Here is a 22,875-nt window from a genome sequence, read left to right as displayed (position 1 = left end):
AAGCATCTTTGTTTCAGACCACAATTGACTATGATTGCTCTTCAAGTGAATTATAAACGGGGCTCGGCTGCTGCAGCAGATCCTGGACTCCTGGGCCTCCCCCTCCTCCTGCGCCTTCTTTCTACGGTTTACCTTCACTTTACCTGTAGATTTTGTCATCTTTTTGATTGGCATCTCTTGCATTCGACTGACGAGGGTTGAGAACGTGTAGTATATATATATATATATATATATATATATATATATATATATATATATATATATATATTCGCCTTCTCACTCGCACGATCATTCGCACCATGAAACGCATGATTGCACGAGCGCCTTACGTCCAATCGCATTGGTGCACGTTCAATCGTTCAATCACCTGATCACTCGCGCGATCCTTTCGCATTAACTTACAACACTCGCTTTCATTGTACAACAGTCGCATATAGACGCAAGATATATCGTAAGATTTAATACACAACGGTCGCTTTAGATCGTGCGAATTTCGTACGAATACTTTTTCATGTGGGATTATTTCAGCATCAGTTTACGATCCAACTTAAAGTTTTTCGGTTGCACGAATATTTTGTCGCCTTTGCTCGTGCGCCAATTGTGAAAGGCCCCTAAAGAATGATATTCCACTTGTTTTAAGAAATCAAACCATGCAAAAATCAGGTTGAAATACTCTTTAATAGGAAAAATTAAATTTTCCGTCATTTCAACTTTTAGTTTGTTTAAGTTTGGCAAATCCTATTTGACAATGAAAGAGGAAGAAATTTTTATCCCCCCCCCCAAAAAAAAGAACATTACGTTAAATCAAAACAAAAAAAAAATAATAAATGAAAAGCAGAAAATTAATATAAATAAAACTCTATACCTTTTAATAATTCTGAAAGAGGCTCTAGATAAAATATTGAAATGAAGTTAAGCCTTCACACAAGCATATCATATCATAATTTACTTCGCCATGATTAAAGCATAATACTTTAAATGTTGGTGGAGGTATACTTGAAAGTATTGTGGCAAGGTAGCAGTTAAAAATTAGTAGAAAAGTAGATAATTTTTGGCATATTTTTAGTGCCCCTGGTCCTCTGTGTCAACAAACTGTGGGCCTGTATAATTAAGAGGCATTTACATTAAAAGTTTAAAACTAAAGTTTAATTCCTTTTTTATAGAAAAATAAAGATAGTGTTTTTTTTTTTTTTTTTTTTTTTTTTGCTTTTGTTTAATATAGACTTCCTTCTAAATAAGAAAGGGGTGGGGTAAGTATAAGACCTAAAAATATGCTCTGTAAACTATGGGCTAGTGTAAAATACATAGTCATTTTAATGCAAAACCTATACATGTAGACATAAACTTTTGATTTAGCACACAGTATTCATTACATTTCTTTTAACGTAGAACCTACTTCGTATGACATCATAACTTGTAAATGTGTTAAACCTGTGCTAACCCATTAAGACGTATTAATTAATTCAATGCCACTTTTTCCCGTACTTGACAGCTTCAATAAAAATAGTAGAAAATACTGCATTTTGAAATTCACAGAATTCAATCATGCCAACATAATTTTGATTCAATTCATCTTTTTTTTGTTTATAATGCTTAATGGCAATATATTTCTGGAATAAGAGAAAATATGTAGGCACCTTTTATTTGCTAGATCTAGACCTGAAGTTGACAAACCCTAGACTATCTAGTGTAATGAAATTACAATGTACATACAACTTTCGTAATAATTTGAATGGTATGTAACCATTTTGAAGGAATGCATAAATCGTAAGAAATCTTTAGTTGCCAGCTATATAGTATAATATCTTGATGAAATGTGTCTAGGTCAAAAATGTACGTGTTGTAGATCGTTTGTACATTTTTGTGATATCTATAATGAAATGATGTGCATTCCTTTTAACAATTATTTGTTACCTATTCATATTTTTTGGTGTTTTATTACAATTTTTTTCTATTAAATATGATCTTTTTAAAGAAAAAGTACAATTTCTGATAAATATTTAATCTGAAAGTAATCCCAAACAGTCATTTAATTATTAAATCCCGTGTAAGTGCAAAAAGGTCAAGGATATGAGTATCGGTAAAAAGCCTATCTTTCATTAGTTAGAGGGGAAAGGTATATATTTCAATCATTTTTTGTAATCATTTGGCTATGTTCTTCATCATATTGAAGATTGAAAACATTGTGACAAAGACGTCTAAAGAAATATTTACAAATATAGGGTGAATAATTGACTAAAAACAATAAAGTTCATTTGACTATTTTTTTTAATGGTGGACTTATCTTTTATAATAATTGAATAAAAAAGAAATTATTCTTGATAAAATATTGTTTAATATTTTTCAGTTAAAAAAGTTTATAAACGACGATGTTTGAAGAAGTATTTTTGTGATTTTTCATATTCCCTTTATGACAAGTTCCCCTAAAATATTTGAAAATGTGAAGTCGCAATATGTAAATACCTTACCAAGTTTCACAGCCTGTTCTAGATTAAAAAACAAGGAAACATATCATGATATCTTAACTGTTTGATAAGCATGTACTAATTTATCATTTTGAAAAGTTTGAAAATCTTGTGACAAAGACTTTTCCGACATAGGTTCTACCTTAATTCTTGTTTTACCCCACCCTTTTACTCAGTTCTGAGTATATTTTTCAGAGAATTTAATATGAAAATCAGAACAAACATTTTCATTTTTGTAACGTCATCTTTACATGTATAACGTATATCAATATGAAAAGTTAATTGAAGACCATTTCTTTTTATGTCTCGTAGTCGAAGATTCGGGGGTATATAGTTTTATCGTGTTCGTCTGTATGTCCGTCTGTCTATCTGGCGGTTTGTTTGTCCGCAAAAACCTTAACCTTTTCCATAATTTTTCATTTATTGGAGCTATGACTTTCATATTTAATATGTATATTCCTTGTGACAAGACCTTACTTTGGGTACCATCTTGACCTTTTGACCTTTACCTTGGAGTTTATCCCATTTTACACAAAAATGCCGAATTTTTACTTTGGCCATAACTTTTAAACGGTAGATACTTCAAATATGTAGTTTTTTGGCATTACCTTTCATTGGATACTAAAAAACCTTGACCTTTTGACCTTGACCTTTGAGTTTTCCGTACTTATGTTTTTTTTTACCTTGGCCATAACTTTTGAACGGTAATGGCTAGGGTATTCATACTTCACATATGTAATCCTTGTTACATTAAACATTTTCTTAAGAAATCATCAACTTTGACCTTTGAGTTTGACCTACCTTTCAAAAACTTATCCTTAGCCATTACTTTTGAACAAGTGGTGCTAGGGCTTTCCTATTTTGCAGTTGTATTTCATGTGAGAAGACCCTACTTTGGGTAACAATATTATTTAAATTGCATTTAAGAAAAGTTTAATCTTCGCTATGTTGCCATACAGGGGCATAGCTGTTTCACAAATACATCTTTTTATGTATGAGGATTTGCGGATAAGAGATGGATACCTCAAAGCGTAACAGACGGACGGACGAACATCTCAATCACTATATACCCTCTCGCTTTTCAAGCGGAGGATATAATAATATATAATACTGCTGATTTTTTCTGTCAGTTCGATGATTTCCACCATCAAAATTGTTTGCCTAACCCTTAAGGCTTGATAAATCTTTTACTCCTTTAGATTCTAAATCATTGCATTTACCTTAAAATATAGCTATAATTGTATAATGTTATGAGATCAACATATCATCAGTTTATTCCCAATAAGATCAGGTGAGCATTTTGGCCAATATGCTTCTTTATCCAATTTTTTTTTTGCCCCCTAAAAATTTTAGCTTTAATCTGCAGGGGGTCATTTTTCTACGGGGGTCATTTTTCTTCACGTGGGTTCTGCAAATTTTTAGGGAAGTGACACTTTTTCTACGGGTAAAAGGGTCATTTTTCTACGTCGAATAATGACCGGGGGTCATTTTTCGCTGTCGAAAAATGACCCCCCGGTCATTATTCGATGGGGGTCATTATTCGTCTTTAAAGCCTGCAGCAGGAGAAGTGACCGTGAGTGATGATATCGAGAGAATAAGGTTAATGAATTTGGGACGTGAACATTGGTCCTTTGGTTGAGACCATCTAAACCAAGGTCCTTTGTTGCAGTAGTTGTTGGCATAAAAAATAATCCCTTACTGCTCAATGAACTTGACTGCCGAGCATAGGTCCATATCTGCAGCTTTGCAGTCTTTTTCTACTTAAAAATGAAAATCTATATCAAGAAATATTACTTATCTCCTATGTCTTTTGTGCTATTTCGGTTTTAAGCGAGATATTACATGTTAAATGTCGACGAAATAACCCCTCCCCCTTCACACACAGATGCACTTCTACCATGATCAAAGCGTGACCGAAAACAGAAGGAGAAATGTAGTAAAGTATTCATCAGCGCAGTATGATCGCGGTAGGGTCTTTTTATAAACATGTTAAAATTATGGCTTGATTGGGATGATCGTCGTAAAATTGCAGCTCTGTATGAACAGGGGGGATGTGATCAGGTATGGAACCAATTAAAAATCAATACACGGAATGTCAATCTGTATAGTGACGGTATATTGAAGTATTGCAGGAGTTAATAATTAAAAATGCTAATCCATCCATTTTTATACAACTACTGTCATTTGATCACTTTTTTTGTTACATGTATGTAATTTCAAGCAGCATCTACAACAAATGGTCTCCTTTCAAGCATGTTCCTGTTTGCGTGCATTATGTTAAGCTCACCTCCTTGAAGTTGGGGAAGCTTATGTAATACCGTCGGTGTCGGCGTCGGCGTCCCTGGTTAAACTTTTTGGAGCAGTTATTTTTTCAGTATTTCTATGTCCTATATTGATGAGACATGCACGGAAGATGGTTCTTGTGTGTTTCATTTTACCAGTCAATGGTTCAAATGCTGCTATTTCAGCAAAGGAATGACCAGGGTAATATTTTTTTGGAGAAGTTTTAACATTTTTTGATGCAGTTTTTGGTGTAGGTTCATTTCCAAGTAACTTTAAGCCCTATGTTGACCAAACTTGAATGAATGATACATCTTAGGATGCACACTACCAGGCTTGCTTCAGATGCTGAATCGGACCTACATTTTCTGGATGTTTGAACAGGTTAATGTTTCTGGTGCTGATCTCATTTCCAAGAATTATATGGAGATAACGAGCAATATTCAATCTCAAAGTCCACAAAACAATACAAAATAAGAGCAGAGAAAACACGGACCTCCGAAACATCAGAGGTGGGATCAGGTGCCATGGAGAAGTGAGCATCCCTGCTGATCGGTCACGACTGCTGTGTGCTTATTGTCATGATCAGGAAATAAAGGAAAATAGAAAGTCAAGTATATAAATACATTTTGTATTGGACTAACAATTAGTATGAAAAACGTCAGTCAGCATTTGACTCACTGATAAAAGTAGCTTTGAGCCCTATAAAGACCAAATTATTATGGTTGATGCATCTAAGAAAGCATACAACCAGGCTTGCTTCGGATGCTGGATTTGAATTACATTTTCCGGATGAGTGAACAGGTTAAAAGTTTTGGTGCAGATTTCATTTCCAAGTTACTATGAGCCCTATATTGTCTAACCTTGCATTGATGATACATCTAAGAATGCATACAACTGGGTTTGCTACGGATGCTGAATCTGACTTGCATTCTCCGGTTGAGTGAACAGTTTAAATTATTGACCCAGGTTTCATTTCAATGTAACTCTGAGCCCTTTAATGACCAAACCTGCATGTATGATACACATAAGGATTCATACTACCAGGCTTGTTTCGGATGCTGAATCTGACCTACATTTTCTGGATGAGTGAAAAGGTTAGTTTTTATGCAGGTTTCATCTCAAAGTAACTATGAGTCCTATGCTGAGCAAACTTGCATGGATGACATATCTAAAGAAGCATACTAATAGACGTGCTTCAGATGCTAAATTCGACATACATTTTACAGATAATGCAGGTAAAATGTATAGTTGCAGGTCCATCACCAAGAAACTAGAACGCCTAGGTATATCGATCAAATTTGAACAAAGGACGCATCAAGGAATGAAAACTCTCAAACTTGCTTCAGATGCTGGATTTGAATTACATTTTCTTGATTAGGTCTGTTTCAAAGTTACTGCAAGCCCTATCAGATAAAACTGTATAATATTAAATTTTGGATGTACACGTTTTAGAATGTTGGTTAATAGCCTTAAAGATAACATTCGTTGAGGTGATCATTTAACGCTTTACATAAGTTAGTTCTGACTTTTGTTAGAAAACATTGAATGGCAAATACTGTCTTCTTCCACCTATAATGCGCTCCCTGTAGTCATAAGTGACAAGATTTTATGTTTGTTGGTTGACATTTTTTTGCATATTACTTTATTTGTATTTTAAGCCTTTGTAAAAATTCATGGTTGATTGAAATTTTACATTTTCTTCCTCATGTCTTAGTTTTGTTACGACAGGCCCAACCTGATGTAAGCATCATTTTGATGTTCAAACATCAGATTTCATATTAGGGAAATTTATATAGTCATGTATTACAATTGCATTAAAATATTTGATTGATGATCGTTATCATTTTTAGAATCTTAAAGAGACTGAAAGTTTCCCAACTGTATCGCAGTCCCCTCTGGAAAGGACTGACCAGAGAGGTAAAGCAACTGATTTTTTTCTTCATAATTTATACTCTAGAATAAAATTGTGTTAAAATTGAGTTCAACATTTAAAAATTGATTTAATATGACATTATATTTATATCTACTGAATATTGATTCCCTTATTTCTTCTAAAAATCATTGAAATTAATCTGTCCATAAACGACACTGAGCAAGTCGCACGCATATATTTCTTGAACAATAACTGTTCGATCAGTAATGCGCACAGCGACGCTAATGCGGGTTATGGATTTTTTCAACGTCTGCGACATGAATACCCGTACAAACAACCAATGTAAGCATTTGATTGTGTTAAAAAAACATTCACTATTTCTACAGTTTATTTAAAAAATTTAAGGGTTTGATAATAATTACATAGACATCTAATTTATTGTGTGACATTTTTGCACTAAAAAGTAACATATTTGGGGTATTAAAAAACTCAATAGGCAATAAAACATTTTCTTAAATCAAGCTTTTTACAACTTAAGTCCTGATCAGTCACAAGTATCGAGTACTTTAAAATAATAAAAGAAAAAGTTGGAGTCAGTGATGTAAATTTTGAAATATTTGTCAAAATATGTTATTTTCAGGCGAAAAATGATGTAAATTTTATCTTGACTTATGTGACATATCTTTTTTTTTCTTTGTTTGTTAAAGGAAGATGTAAAACTTGTTCTAAAAATATATAATAAGACCTATATTGAATATTCCTAGCAATATCACAACTGAAATATTCTCCGAGTAAGAGTATGTGAGGCTAAAGTTCAAGAATAATTTAATAAATGTGCTGATTTGCAGAATTATCTGCTAAATATCATTCGACCACAAAAAATATAGTCCCTCATACATCTTGTTTCTTTTAGCCTTATGAGTACATTTTTCGTTAAAATTCAAAACGATTACATTGTAGAATTAAAATATGTTAAAAAGAATTGAATTCTAATGTATAGTTCGCGCAAACTTTTCTAAAAAGCTGACAAGTAACATGCCGGAAAGGAAATATTCAATTTTGATTAGATTTATTTTAGTGCATTTAAACAGGTTGGAGAGAATACTCGAAATCTGGTATTATCCGTGAATTCGCGTATGATACCCAGTATTAGGGTATCGCTGTATCCGCAAAATCGGGTATTGGAGGTGCAATCAATAAAACTAAAACAATGGGGTGGTGCATGTTGCCGAGTTAACTTTCATCTAGATACAAATGTTTTCTAAAGGTATCACTAGGCAAGTTAAAATTTGGGCGTTCGATTTGCTTTATATTTTCATCATGTTGAAAGTATATGCATCTTCCTCATGTTCATTCCTTACACAACAGAATTGTAAATTATCAGAATACAGGAATTTATAATAATTTCACATCAACACGACAAACATGAACAATTTGTAAATTAAAAAAAATTATACGGAAACGCATTTCACATACAAGATATTTTCCATGTATGAACTAGGGACTGTATTTCATATCTTATGCGTCAATAATTTTTTTTCACATTCATCCTGTGCATAAAATCAAATTTATTTATGAATGAATAAATAATTTTATGATAAAAATGTTTAAAATTTCGGCTAAAACCTTCTTTCTCTCTTTTTTTAAAAAATCTTTTTTATTACTGTATACAGGATTATTTTCACCCCGTTTTATTTTCGCCCTTTCACATCTGGAAACAAGTTTGCCTCGTTTTAAATTCGCCCAAAAAGATTTTTGATTTAAGATATTATACTGTTTACATTGAATTCACCCGTTTTAAATTCGCCCACGCCAGACTAGGGCGAATGGGGCGAAAATTAAACGTGGCGAAAATTTCCCTGTATACAGTATTCATACATATTTTAAGAATATGTCTTCAACATTTAAGCATAGACAACGATAGTTTCAGGAATACAGCTTATGAGAGAACGTTACTGTTGATCGTTAAATTTCACTAAGTCATCAATATTTTACCATTTTTTGCCGACTTCAAGGGAGGGGGGGTGCTAAAGGCTTCTTGACCACTTCTGACAAAACAACCTCGACTGTGTTCTGCATATGTCCAAGAGACCCCTCCTTTGGCAATCATTGAATTAAATGATAATGCTATTAAGTTTTTTGCTATACGTCTTTGAATTTCTTTGAATTTCATCATTTTGTCACAGTTTTCTTTTAGTTATTTCATCGTGATACTTATTATTCAGGGCAATAACTATTCCTAATATTCATCTATAATGAAAAAATGTGTTAAAAAATTAACATGAATTTTAGTTATTTTTAAATACTTGTAGTATCATATTGTGTTAACAGGTTGCTTTTTGTTTACCTAATTAAATTGTATATAATTTTTATTTGATGAATAAATCTTCCCTACCATTAAAAATATATAATCAAACTGTGGCAAATTGTCTAGAACCAATCAGATATTGCATTGTATAGCATATTATAATGAGGTTTTTAGATAGCGATAAAAATGTGTAAAATACACAACAGAAAGTAAAATCTCCCATGTCTATCAAATAGTATAAGAAAGAAAGGAAGTGGTTACAAATTTTATGAAATTTTAATATCCGATGAGGAATTATGTCCCCCAAAAGTAAGACAAGAGTGCCCAAGGCGCAATTGAACACTCTATTATTTCAGTTTATTCATTAACATGTTCATAAACGTAAAAACTATAAGAAATGTGAAAACTTGACTATGTAATTCATATTAGAATATGACTACCTCGATCTATTTTGAGAAATTCAATGTTTATTAAGCTTATGAAATTCTTTGAAAGAATTTCTTTTCTGCTCCTAAGATTAAATAAACTAAGTACAAAGTTATGATGAGCAAGAACACCACTTCCCAAATTTTGATTTTATGGCCCCAGGATCAGGGTTTCTGGTGATAGGGTGGGGCCCTATAGATTATATAGTGAAAATACATTAAATCTTTAAAAGTTTTCTTCTCTGCTCTTGGGTATTAAGCAGATGAACTACCTTTATACTTATGATGAACAAGGGCCCTAATCTTCCAGAATTGTGTATTTCAAGACCCCAGGGTCAGGGGTACAATAGCGGGGGGTGTACTTATATACTAAAACTGGATGAATTGTTTGAGATCTGCACCTTGTTATTAATCAAATATTTTTGAAAAGCAAGGGTGCCTTTTAGAAAAATGTGCAATGTGAGAATCTAGGCCTAAGGGTCAGTGATTCATGTGCTATAGGGGCATTACTGATTATTGCTGAATATTACTGATTACTTGAAATGCATTTTTGGTCCCCCTACCCTGCTTATAAACAAACTAGGTAACTGCTAAGTGTATTGTTATGATGATCAATGGTGCTTCTTTCAAAATTGTGAACCCTATAGCATTTGGCTTAAAACATGAATCAAATTCAATGACTTGAAAGTTGTTGCATAATGCTCAGGTGACCTATAAGGCCCATGGGCCTCTTGTTCTGTTTACATTGATAAGTAAAAAATATCAATTTAAATTGGAAATGTAACATATTTAAAGATAGATTCTAGGACTAGAGTGACAAAGCAATATTGATTTTATTTTTAGCTTTTTATATACCGTAAATTTGGAATTTTTTACGTCGATTTTATTTTGCGAATTCGGGTCAAAATGCTGTTGATTAATTTTTACGTTTCAAAATTTTGCGAATGACCACTGCTTTGTTTACATTTTCTTATTGGTGATTTATTTTTAAGAAAAATATTTTTGCGAATTCAATGCACTCGCAAATTTGCTAAAAATTTATCTACAGCAAAAATTTCCAGATTTACGGTATTCTGTTCAAAAAGAACTAAATATGTGAATTTATATGAAAATGAATTTTCATCAGAACAACAGCGTGGTGAGCCTTTCCGAAAGGATCGAGATGATTCTTATCCATTGGTGCATACCCAGATCATAGGGAAATACGAAATAGGAAAACGGGTAGGCCGCATACAATTTACTAAAGGTGGTGATGTTTATGGTGTGGGAACAGGATTTAGAGTGGGCAGCAAGTACGTCATGACAGCCTACCATGTCATGGGGAATAAATTGGGTATGTACTAGGATATACATGTATATTATACAATTTTCTCTTAAAGACCGAGGTTTTCAACCGTACGGTTTTCCTCTGGTAAGTTTGATGTGGGGTGGAGCTTAATCGAAGCGACTGAGAAACCCCGAGGGAACGACGGTGGGTTGTGTATACTACCTATATACTCAGGATGTTACCTGAGTGTATTAACTGTCTGCGTTTTCCTATCACACTGTACAACGAAGCCAAAACTTTTTATTGTTCCTGACAGAATCAAGAGAATCCTTCTTAAATTCTATCTTTTAAATTTTGTTTTAATAGTTCGACAATTCCAATATACTAGCGGTGTGTTTGTTAATCATATAGTACCAAAATCTGTTGGTGTAATCATGCAGGCGACAAAAAGGGGAGTAATTCAAAATACACGTCGTGTAGACTACGCAAAAGTGAAAGAAGAAAGTGCATTGTTCATAAATAAGTCTCTTGGTAAATAACAAACTAATAGATACATTGTTTTGAGGATAATTTGTTACGAAATATAATAGTTTAAATAAATATTTAAGAAAAATCGTAGGTAATTTTTAACGCAGGGTATGTAAAAAATAATGACATGCGGGGCTTCGCACAGGGAATGATTCCCTGAGAGATTTAGGTGAGACAGGAATAGAATCACCTTCATCGAATTTTTTTTTAATTTTGGGATTAATAATTTCAATTATTATACCTCATTATAAATATTCTACATAACACGTTTTCTGATTGGTTCTAGGTTATCACGTGATCGGGCCGTAAATCTTCATATTTCCCGTCGTCGGCACGCTTCTCATCATATTCCACCTCTTCGGAACACTTAGTGAATTTTCCCGCAATATAGTTCTCGTTCGTTGAACGAAAACTCCCGAGAGTAGTAGACGTCACAATAGCATGGTTGACGTCACAAAACTGATGACAATGTGTTGAACAAAGGATTTTATAGTAACTACACGTTAACAATGAAAGTGAATTTGAGAGCGGTGTCAAATTTGAACGTTTATGTTTATTTCAAAGGCTTTGCTTGTTTCGGTATAATAAACAATTCATTGCATGAATGTTCGGGAAACATGAAGACTTATTCAGCCAAGAAATATCATATTCCCCTCGGGCGAAGCCCTCGGGGAATATGACTTTCTTGGCTGAATAAGTGTTCATATTTCCCTCACTATCATGCAATAAATGTTTAATATTAAATGCAAAGCAAGATGTTATTATCATACTAATTTCCTCTCTGAAACTGGTTAATATACCGTACCGTAACTTCGTCACCATGCATGTCGGACAAAAGCGACAAATAAAAGTACCTCTTTTGAATAAATATTAAATTTTTACTTGAACAATGTCACAATGTTGCATAACATGTTTGTTTTTTTTAAATAATATTATTTGTTTGATTGAATAACTTCCGTGATACTTCAAATGCGGGTCGCTTTATTTTCTTGAAATTAAATGTTGGAAGACGTATACTAACGTGTTTTGACATACAAGTTTTAAAATTGTAATCGTGAAATGAAACCCCCTTCTAGAATCAAAATTATAACGATATAGGCATGGTTTATTCTATTAATTATTTGACAGATTGATTATATCTATGACATATTCTTATGAATTAAAAGTGAACGCTTTGATTGCTTCTTTATCATGTTAGCATATGCAGTAGCCATCAAAAGCCCCAATGTTAATTCGATGGTCGGTAAGATCTCCAGACAATGTGCACAAGATATACACACCGGCTGAAGACACCATTCTGTCCGTTGTCTGTCTGTCCGTCTGTAAACTTTTCACATTTTCGACTTTTTCTCAAGAACCGCTGGGCCAATTTCAACCAAACTTGCCACAAAGTATCATTGGGTAAAGGGGATTCAGGTTTTGTCAAATGAAGGGCCACGCCCTCATTTAAGTGGAGATAATTGAGAATTTGTGAAAATTTGGTGGTATGTTTAAAAAATCTTATTCTCAAGAACCACTGTGCAAAGAAAGATGAAACTTATGGGGAAACATCCTCAGGTAGTGTAGATTTAAGTTTGTTTATATCATGCCCCCCGGGGGTAGGGCGGGGCCACAATGGCCGACCAAAGTTTTATATAGAAATATATAAGAAAATTCTTCAAAAATCTTCTTCTCAAGAACAGCAAAGCCATTATTGCTCATATTTATATGAAAGCATCCCCAGGTAGTGTTGATTCAAGTTTGTTCAAATCATGAGCCTCAGGGGTAGGGCGGGGCCATAATGGCCGATCAAAGTTTTATATAGAAATATATAGGAAAATTCTTTAAAAATCTTCTTCTCCTTAAGAACAGCAAAGCCATAATTGCTTATATTTATATGGATGCATCCTCAGGTGGTGTAGATTCAAGTTTGTTCAAATCATGACCCCCGGGGGTAGGGCGGGACCACAATGGCTGATCAAATTTTTATATAGAAATATATAGGAAAATTCTTTAAAAATCTTCTTCTCAAGAACAACAAAGCCATAATTGCTCATATTTATATGGAAGCATTCCCAGGTAGTGTAGATTCAAGTATGTTTAAATCATGACCCGCCTTTGGTAGGGCGGGGCCACAATGGCCGACCAAAGTTTTATTTAGTAATATGGGAAAATTCTTTAAAAATCTTCTTTGCAAGCATAACAAAGTCATAATTGCTCATATTTATATGGATGCATCCTTAGGTGGTATAGATTCAAGTTTGTTCAAATCATGACTCCCGGGGGTAGGGCGGGGCCACAATGGCTGATCAAAGTTTTATATAGAAATATATAGGACAAGTTTGTTCAAATCATGGGGCAAAACTTAGGTTTAATCTTTTCAATAGTTAACCAATTTCTACTTTTTCCTTGCCACAATGCTCAGGTGAGCGATGTGGCCCATGGGCATCTTGTTTCACGGATTGTCCTCATCTAACACACAATCTCTGCAGTTACTCAAAAACTGCCTGACAGGTATTATTGGTCCCCACTTGCACAATTAGCATTTAACATTTTTTTCATTCATCAGACATCTTAATGCTATATATGGCGTATGTACAATGAAAATTATGATACTAAAATCATAAGAACTTATTATTTGTATCATTACTTTATATAAAGATAGAGATTTTCCGTAAATTAAAAAATCTAAGTCAATTACGTTATAAAGATATCAAAATTTAATTTGGTTTCTTGGAATTTTCTCCGATACGGAAGAAAATACAAAAGATTTAAATAACACATTACAGAGAAGATAAAATCGTATTTTTAGGTCACCTGAGTAAACTCAGGTGACCTATTACTATCTGTTTTTGTCCGTCGTCGTCCGTCGTCTGTCGAACATTTAAACATTTTCAGCTTCTTCTCTGAAACAGCTGAACCAATTTCAACCAATTTTGGCATATAGCGTCTATGCATGAAGGGGAACAAGAATTGTGAATTTCGTGGTCCCTGCCCCCCTGGGGCCTGGGGGTGGGGCAAAAACCACTAAAATTAGTGCAATCTTTAAAAATTTTCTTCTTTGCTCCTGGACGTCAAACAGTCAAACTGTTGGTATGATTGTAATCAGCATTAAGTCTTCTACCAAAATTGTGAAATTCATGGCCCCAGGGTCAGGGGTTCTGGTGTTAGGGCGGGGCTCTATTGATTATATAGTGAAAATGCATTTAATCTTTGAAAATCTTCTTCTCTGTTCCTTAGTATTAGATAAACTAACTAAGTACATAGTTATGATGAGCAAGAGTGTCTCTACATAAATTGTGAAATTCATTGCCCCAGGGTCAGGGGTCCTGGTGTTAGGGCGTGACTCTATTGATTATATAGTGAAAATACATTAAATCTTTGAAAATCTTCTTATTAAATTAAATATTTAATTAAATTAAATAAACTTATTAAGTTCATGGTTATGATGAGCAAGAGTGCCTCTACTGAAATTGTGAATTTAATGGCCCCAGGGTAAGGGGTTCTGGTGTTAGGGGGTGACTCTATTGATTATATAGTGAAAATACATTAAATCTTCGAAAATCTTCTTTTCTGCTCCTAGGTATTGAATAAACTTGTTAAGTTCATAATTATGATGAGCAAGATTGCCTCTACCAAAATTGTGCATTTTATGGCCCCAGAGTCAGGGGTTACGGTGTTAGGGCGGGGCTCTATAATGATTATATAATGAAAATACATTACATCTATTACATCCATGAAAATCTATTTTCTCTAATTCTGGGTAATAAGCAGATGAACTATTTATTTAGTTAGGATGGGTTCCTCTTCCAGAATTGCGAATTTCAAGGCCCCTGGGTCAGGGATACCAAAATAGGGGGGGGGGGGCTCTACTTATATACTGAAAATGAATTGTTTGAAATCTACTCCTTGGTATTAATCAAGTAATTTTGATAAGCAACTGTGCCTTTTCAAAAATTGTGCAATGTGTAGACCTAGGGTCAGGAGTTCATGTGTGGTAGGAGCACTCCTGATTATTGCTGATTATTGCTGAATATTACTGATTAGTTGACATACATTTTTTGTTCCCCTACCCTGCCTATGGGTATTAAGTAAACAAACTAAGCAACTGCTAAGTGTATTGTTATGATGATCAATGGTGCCTCTTTCAAAATTGTGAATGCCATATCATCTAGCTTAAAACATAAACCAAATTCAATCATTTGAAAGTTGTTGCATGATGCTCAGGTGACCTATAAGGCCCATGGGCCTCTTGTTAGATAAAACGAGGTGTTCTCCGTGTTTTTAGAATTGTATGAAAAATTTTAATTTAAATGTATTTTATATATTTCTTCACTTAATTTTGTATTTTTCAAAAAAAAGTAATTTTTGGATCAGTTATGCCATATATGGCTTTAAGAGACAAATCGGGATTTTTCCTAAGCAGAACGCAAATTTGTATCGTTATCTGCTGCTCTGTGAGGTTATAAAACTACTTATTAACAAGTTGATTTCTTTTCAGCGAAGCAAAATATTAAAAGTGTCTGAATAAAAAAAGAAATGACAAGTATAATACATTTTGTCGAAAATGATTATTTTTGTTCTGACAAAATTCCTCTACAAAACAAGATGTGTTTGTGAAACACTGTGCCCCCGGCGGCAACAAAGTTCGAAAAAGATATTCTTAGCATAAAGGTTACAGTCAAGGTCACAAGGTCATTGACCTCGGTGTCGTTTGAAAGCACCTAATTAGTGAAGAAAGCATACCAAATATAAAGTCTCTATCTCCTATGGTTCAAAAGTTATACCGAAAGTTCGAAAAATCTATTTTTAGCATATAAATCACAGTCAAGGTCAAAAGGTCATTGTGCTTGGTGTCAGTTGAAAGTGCTTATTTAGTGGAGTATGCATTTTAAATATGAAGTCTCTATCTCGATCTGTTCAAAAGTTATGGCGAAGGTTAAAGTTGATAACATTTTCGAATAAAAGTAGGTCAAACTCCAAGGTCAAGGTCAAGAGGTCAAATTTGGTGGTATCCAAAGAAAGATCATGTCAAAAATAACACACCAATGAATTATGAAAGCCATAGCCCCAACCACTCAATAGTTATGGGCTAGGTTAAAGTTGGGGGACAAACAAACATAAAAATAGGTTAAACTCCAAGGTCAAGGTCACGAGGTCAAATTTGGTGGTACCCAAAGAAAGGTCATGTCACAAGTAACACACCTAAGAATTATGAAAGCCATAGCCCAACCACTCAATAGTTATGGGTACGTTAAAGTTGACAACAGACAGACATCCAAACAGACAGGACAAAAACAATATACCCCCGATCTTTCGATCCGGGGGCATAATAATTATATTTGTTCAGACAAATTTCTTGTTGACATTAGAGGAGACATCTTTTCCTGACCTGGTTGAATAAAGTTGTTTTTCCAGTCTAAATGATTTTGTTCTTTTGTTTTTCATGTGTGGGAAAGGTACCCAGTTCGTTCCTTATTTCTGCAAATGTTATTCTTCATTAAAAATATCCTCATATTTAAGACTGTTTATAAACTTTTTAAATCATCTTTTATCATCTTTTTCCATATTTATTACATTTGAAAGTCAATTAGAAAAAAAATGTAAAATGATCTTCATTACGGAAAAGGTTTCTGAACACAACAAGATAATTCGATTTCTTAAGTAAAAGTTTGTATTATTTATTCTTAAAACATTTTATCTCCGCTTTGACTTTAAACTATACAAGAGATACACATGTACACTGAGTAAAACTCAGCTCCCTATTGTCAAAAATGGACAGAAATACCTGATAGAGAAAGAGCCAATACGTTACCGAAGCATTTATAAAATTCATATCGTAAAACATCTTCTTTCATAAGCAATAGATCAAATATTTCTAAGCCTTTTAAGAAAGTTCATTTTACATTCTTCTTTTATTTTTCAAAATACATTCGTTGAAAAGGTTTTTACAGTTTGTGATATTTGCTTTTAAAGACTCGATTCTTTCAACTGATAAGGTTTTTACTATCTTTAGTAGAATCAATAAGGCGAGGGAAAATATTAAATCAAATTATGTCTATGCAGAAAAATTAGGAATTATTGATGCATACGAGGGTTGATCCAAAAGCTCGTAGAATTTTTTTCATATTTTATTCATTAGACGGAGGCTTAGCCTCCGCTCTATTGGTACCGCTCAGCTGCAGCGGAAGGGAATTTGCGATCGCCATCTAGCGGCTAATCACGTTAACTTTGATTAGCTTGGTCCCCCGGCTCATCCTTTCCAAGGCATGAGTACATGAAGCAAAACAGGGACAGGGAACCAGGCTAAACTTTGATAAACTGGTCTGCCTGTCTGATATCGGAAATGTGCTGTATACAGACAGGTGATCAGTAATGTTTAGAGTCCGCTGCCTACACACTCATTGGCTGATAAAAACTCTCGCTGACATAGAATTTAAATTGTCGGGGAAGCCAAAACAGATCACCGAGTGCAGTTCTCTGCATCTGCTTTTGATGCAATTAATCTAATTCGGTCACAATATTTTCCACATACAATACATAATTCTTTTTTTCTCATGGACCTATAATTATCTCACACCTTTCACCTCACCTGGGGGATTTTAATTAGTTTGCGAAGGTCCTATCACATTAATACCCTACATTACCTACATAGAAGAAATCTGCATCATTGTTTCATTGAAACTGACATATTTTAAATGTTCACTAACTGACTCAGCAGAGAGCTGCGGCTTGTCTGTTTATAGCTCTGCTGCATCTATTTTTAGAATTCCTTATCAGTTAGATGGGACAAACTGACCCACATGTTTCTATGTTTACATGACCAAAACCAAAACAGTGGCTTGAATCTTACTTTGTGGTGTTAATGTAGTAATATTATGGCTAACCTGTGAAAAAAGGATGCAATAAAACACTGTTGTCATGGAATCTGCAATAGTGACTCAAAGTATGCCCACAAAAAATATATGCAAGGAGTTGAATTTATTAGATATCCCAATCCTTGGAGAGATATTGAAAAAGTGTCAAGGATGGGTGAATGCTTGTAAACGGTTCATTGGCGGATCCAAGGGAGGGGGGGGGGTCCGGGAATTGGAAGCCCGCTTTATTTTCTGTCTTGTGGAGAGAGAGAGAGAATGAAACGTTTTCCGAGAATCAATAAAAATACATATATTTGTACGTCTAACTTATGTTTTGAATAGATAGATTCTCACACATTAATTTTCTTCCACTCACTTCTCTTTCAAATGATATGATTAAAACGGTTCTATAGTATATGAACCGTTTTAATTATATCATTTGAAGGAACTAACATGCAACTCTTTGTTTTAAACCCAACCTGCATCCACCACGGATTTTTTTTTTCAAACTCCAATTAAAGAAAATTCTTTGTACTCTTTGGAAATGCTGCAAATCCATTCAATTTTAATTAAGTTTTTTTTTTTATTTTTTCTTTAAATTCGGACTGGGGGGCCATTTCAAAGAAATAAATGGACGTAAACAGATATTATTTACCGAAACCTAAGATCTTCCATACGTGTGTGTGAATCTTTGCTTGAGAGTGTGTATGGGGGGGGGGGGGGGTTATATGGACAGTACAACCCTGGAACCCCTCTTTCAAGAGTGGCTGGATCCGCCTCTGAAACGGGAAGGATTTTCAACGAAAATGGGTATTATCCGTAAAATCGCGTATAATATTGGATATTAGGGTATCGTTGTATCCACAATATCTAGTCAAGGCGGTGTAATCACTTTATAAAACTTGAACAATGGGATGGCATATTTTGCGGAGTCAACTTTCACCTAGATGCAAATGTTTCTAAAGGTATCACCGGTCAAGTAAGAATTTGGAAGTCAGGATAATTCGCACTGGACAACAAATACCTATAGAGCTTAGTACATTTCAAGATCTGCACCGAAACAGGCGTTTGTTCTGCTTGATATTTTTCATAATGTTGGAAATATTTGGATCTTCTTTATGTTCATACCCAACACAACAGAAAATTAATTAAAAGTTGAATGTGCATGTAGATCTATGCATTGTTATATCTGAATGCTTGTATCTCAGCTCCTTTTAGTCCTGAAGAGTTAGAGATACTAAAGTACTTTTTGGCTTTCTCACATTTCAGGAAGCTCTTACCACGAGTCACTAAAGAATTGAAATTGATATAGTTTATTGCTATTAGATTGGTTTGTCCTTTTGATGAAAATTAGGAATTCAGTAAATTACATAATTAAACATTAGACCACGGTAACATAAATGAAGAAGATGTGTTTGTGAATCACTGTTGCCCCCCCCCCCATATATCCCTTACCATTCAAAAGTCATGGCCAAGGTTAAAGTTTTTTCATAAGTATAGAATATCGAAGGTCAAGGTCAAAAGGTCAAGTTTGTTAATATCTAATGAAAAGTCTTTCCACAAAAAAAGATGTATGAAGTATTAATGTCCTGGTATCTACTTTTCAAAAGATAAGGCCAACTACCCTTAGGCAAATGTTGGGGTCAGAATATGAATAAAAAATTTCCAAAGAGACAAACAATCATGTTCATTCCAAGCCTCCGTCTATCAGTACTTTCAGTACTTTTTAGGTCACCTGAGTAAACTCAGGTGACCTATTGCTATCCGTTTTCGTCTGTCGTCGTTCGTCGTACGTCGTAAGTCGTTCGTAAACTTTTGAACATTTTCAGCTTCTTCTCTGCAACCACTGAACCAATTTCAACCAAATTTTGCACAAAGCATTTATTTGTGAAGGGGAACAAAAATTGTGAATTTCATGATCCCTGCTCCCCTGGGGCCTGAGGGGTGGGGCCAAAACCACTAAAATTAATGCAATCTTTAAAAATCTTATTCTTTACTCCTGGACATCAAGCAGTCAAACTATTTGCATGATTGTAATCAGCATTGAGTCTTCTACCAAATTTATGAAATTCATGGCCCTTGGGTCAAGGGTTCTAGTGCTAGGGCAGGGCTAAATAAGTATATAGTGAAAATGCATTATTTCTTTGAAAATCTTCTTCTCTGCTCCTGGGTATTAAATAAACCAAGTAAGTAGATAGTTATGATGAGCAAGAGTGCCTCTACCAAAATTGTGAATTTTATGGCTCCAGGGTCAGGGGTTCTGGTGTTAGGGCGGGGCTCTAATTGATTATATACAGTGAAAATACATGATTTCTTTGGAAATTTTCTTCTCTGCCCCTGGGTTTTAAATAAACTAACTTAGTGCATAGTTATGATGAGCAAGAGTGTCTCTATCAAAATTGTGAATTTTATGGCCCCAGGGTCAAGGGTTCTGGTGTTGGGGGGGGGGACTCTTTAGATTATATAGTAAAAATACATGAGCTATTTGAAAATCTTCTTCTCTGCTCCTAGATATTAAATGAACTAACTAAGTGCATAGTTATGATGAGCATGAGTGCCTCTACCAAAATTGTGAATTTTATGGTCCCAGTGTCAAGGGTTCTGGTGTTAGGGCGGGGCTCTATAGATTATATAGTAAAAATACATGAGTTCATTGAAAATCTTCTTCTCTGCTCCTAGGTATTAAATAAACTAGCTAAGTGCATAGTTATGATGAGCAAGAGTGCTTTTACCAAAATTGTGAATTTTATGGTCCCAGGGTCAGGGTTCTGGTGTTGGGGGGGGGGGATCTATTGATTATATAGTGAAAATACATTAAATCTTTGAAAATTTTCTTCTCTGTCTCTGGGTATGAAGCAGATGAACTACCTATATAGTTATGATGAGCAAGGGCCCTAATCTTGCAAAATTGTGAATTTCAAGGCCCCAGAGTCAGGGGTGGGGCTCTACTTATATACTGAAAATGAATTAATTGTTTGAAATCTGCTCCTTTGTATTGTATTAGTCAAATTTCGGTCAGGTAATACGAAAAATCCGGGATCACTCTATCTTAAACACGTATATAATAAACAAAGGCTTGGGGAAAATGCATTTAGTTACTGGTTTACGGTGGCATGAGAAATTTAAGAGAATAGAACTGCCATGGCTGTTGATTAAAGGTGTAGAGGATTTTTGGAGAGACTGTTTTAGGTGCAGATCCCCTTTAAAAAATTAAAAGCGTTAATGGACGTTGTCAACTGCAGTACAGTTCTTGACATTGCTACTGAAATTGGATCATCATTGACACATCGGATGGAAAGATTGGTAGTAATTTGAAATATGAGTGAAAAATGAAGAAAAGTTGGTGCGAGAGGATACCCAAGCTTTCTTGAGAGAAAATTTAAAAAAAAAAACAGCTTTTTGTAGAAGTACGAATTCAAATTGGACATGAGGGCGAGTTGCATCTATAACGTGACGTGACATAATTATCTAACTTGACGTCACGTCGAAATTTCCCCCGGGTTTCACAACTATCCATTTTCAGAAAGCTCGTGTGAACCTCATTGGTAATTGGAAAGTTGTAAAATTTTCCAATATTGTCGCATTATGACTCTATATTATGAATATGCCTGTTGTTTGCTTTCATCAAATCGCGATAAAATTTTAGAAAGAAATTCCACGAACTTTTGGATCAACACTCGTATTTGTTAGATATATTAAGCACAAAGGTCAAAACATCCTTTTAAATACAATGGAAAAATTATCAAGTCTTTGAAAAGTTAAAAAATGACAAATCTATTCTTTTAAAAAGTGATCTATAGTCCCTATTAAAATTATGTTTTGATATCACCCAAAATGACTAGCATTTCTATCATTCGGATGCTTTGAAGATGTGATATATATTTTTCAAATGAAAGAGAGATCCTATTATTAGAAATGAATTTATATAAATCTAAAGCACTCTACTTTAAATTTTCTGAAAATATTTCTTCATGGAACGATCTTTCTTAGGACCGATAATATAAACATGTATTAGAAAAATTAAAAGTCAATACAACGACGCATAACAGACAGTATCTTATTATCAATATTACTAAAGAAGTTTGTTCAAAATTTCTTGCGAGGGGTTGATGCTTTTATATGTAACCAAACGTTAACATTTGACCATGTACATGTAAGAGGAAATGAATCTGTTGATAAAGAGCAAAGGATCACATTTACACAGTTGTGACCGATGAAACTCTTATATTTTATGGATGCAAAAAATACAAGTTATAAAAAAAGAATGAAAAATTCATTAAGTGTTTCGTTGTAGGTAAGGTGGAAAATATTCTGAATTCTGACTTTTTAGACTTTTTTGTAGAGAAACTTTGGAGCGAAGTACATAAATTGTTGACTGAAGAAGAAAGAAAAATGATAGAATGGACTAAAGACAAATTGCCGGTGACTGGAAGTTGGAATATATCTAACCTCATTCCATCATTAGACCATAAGAGGAAAGGTTACTGTGCTTTTTGATCTTTCTTTTTAGTCCCCTACCGGTGAAACCGGAGGGGACTATAGGTTTCCTCTGCGTCCGTCCGTCCGTCCGTCTGTCCGTCCGTGTTTACGAGAGTGCATTTATTGGGTATTTTTCATGCCAAGATTGTACTTATTGGGTACTTTTTGCTTATTGGGTATACCCAATAAGAAGTGTCGCTGAATATGCTTAAAACACCCTAATTGGGTATTTGCAGGTTAGTACCCAACAAATCTTGGACACGACGATTTGTCCAACAAAGTGTCCAAAAAAGTTGCTTTCACGGACGCACCGTGTTTTGTTGTTTCAGTTTTACATTCGGAACTCTAAATTCTCGAGAGTTCCGAAAATCAACTTCCGTTGATCCTGATCATAACAACGTTTGTTTTCAT

General features: G+C 34.3%; 1 long non-coding RNA gene across 1 annotated transcript; it reads left to right on the top strand.

Moving 5' to 3' along the window:
* Positions 1 to 252: 252 nt before the first annotated feature.
* LOC134267071 (uncharacterized) lies at positions 253 to 22,578 on the top strand. Its single transcript, XR_009992087.1, has 3 exons — positions 253 to 6,665; positions 10,481 to 10,687; positions 22,328 to 22,578. It is a non-coding gene; the product is annotated as an uncharacterized LOC134267071 (long non-coding RNA).
* Positions 22,579 to 22,875: the final 297 nt, after the last annotated feature.

This window comes from Saccostrea cucullata, unplaced genomic scaffold (genome assembly GCF_032062105.1).
Source record: "Saccostrea cucullata isolate Sc308-1 unplaced genomic scaffold, CSIRO_AGI_Scuc_v1 ctg9711, whole genome shotgun sequence".
NCBI classification, from domain to species: Eukaryota; Metazoa; Mollusca; class Bivalvia; order Ostreida; family Ostreidae; genus Saccostrea; species Saccostrea cuccullata.
The sequence above is the reverse complement of the archived record's forward strand: the minus strand, read 5'-3'. Positions and strand labels throughout refer to the sequence as shown.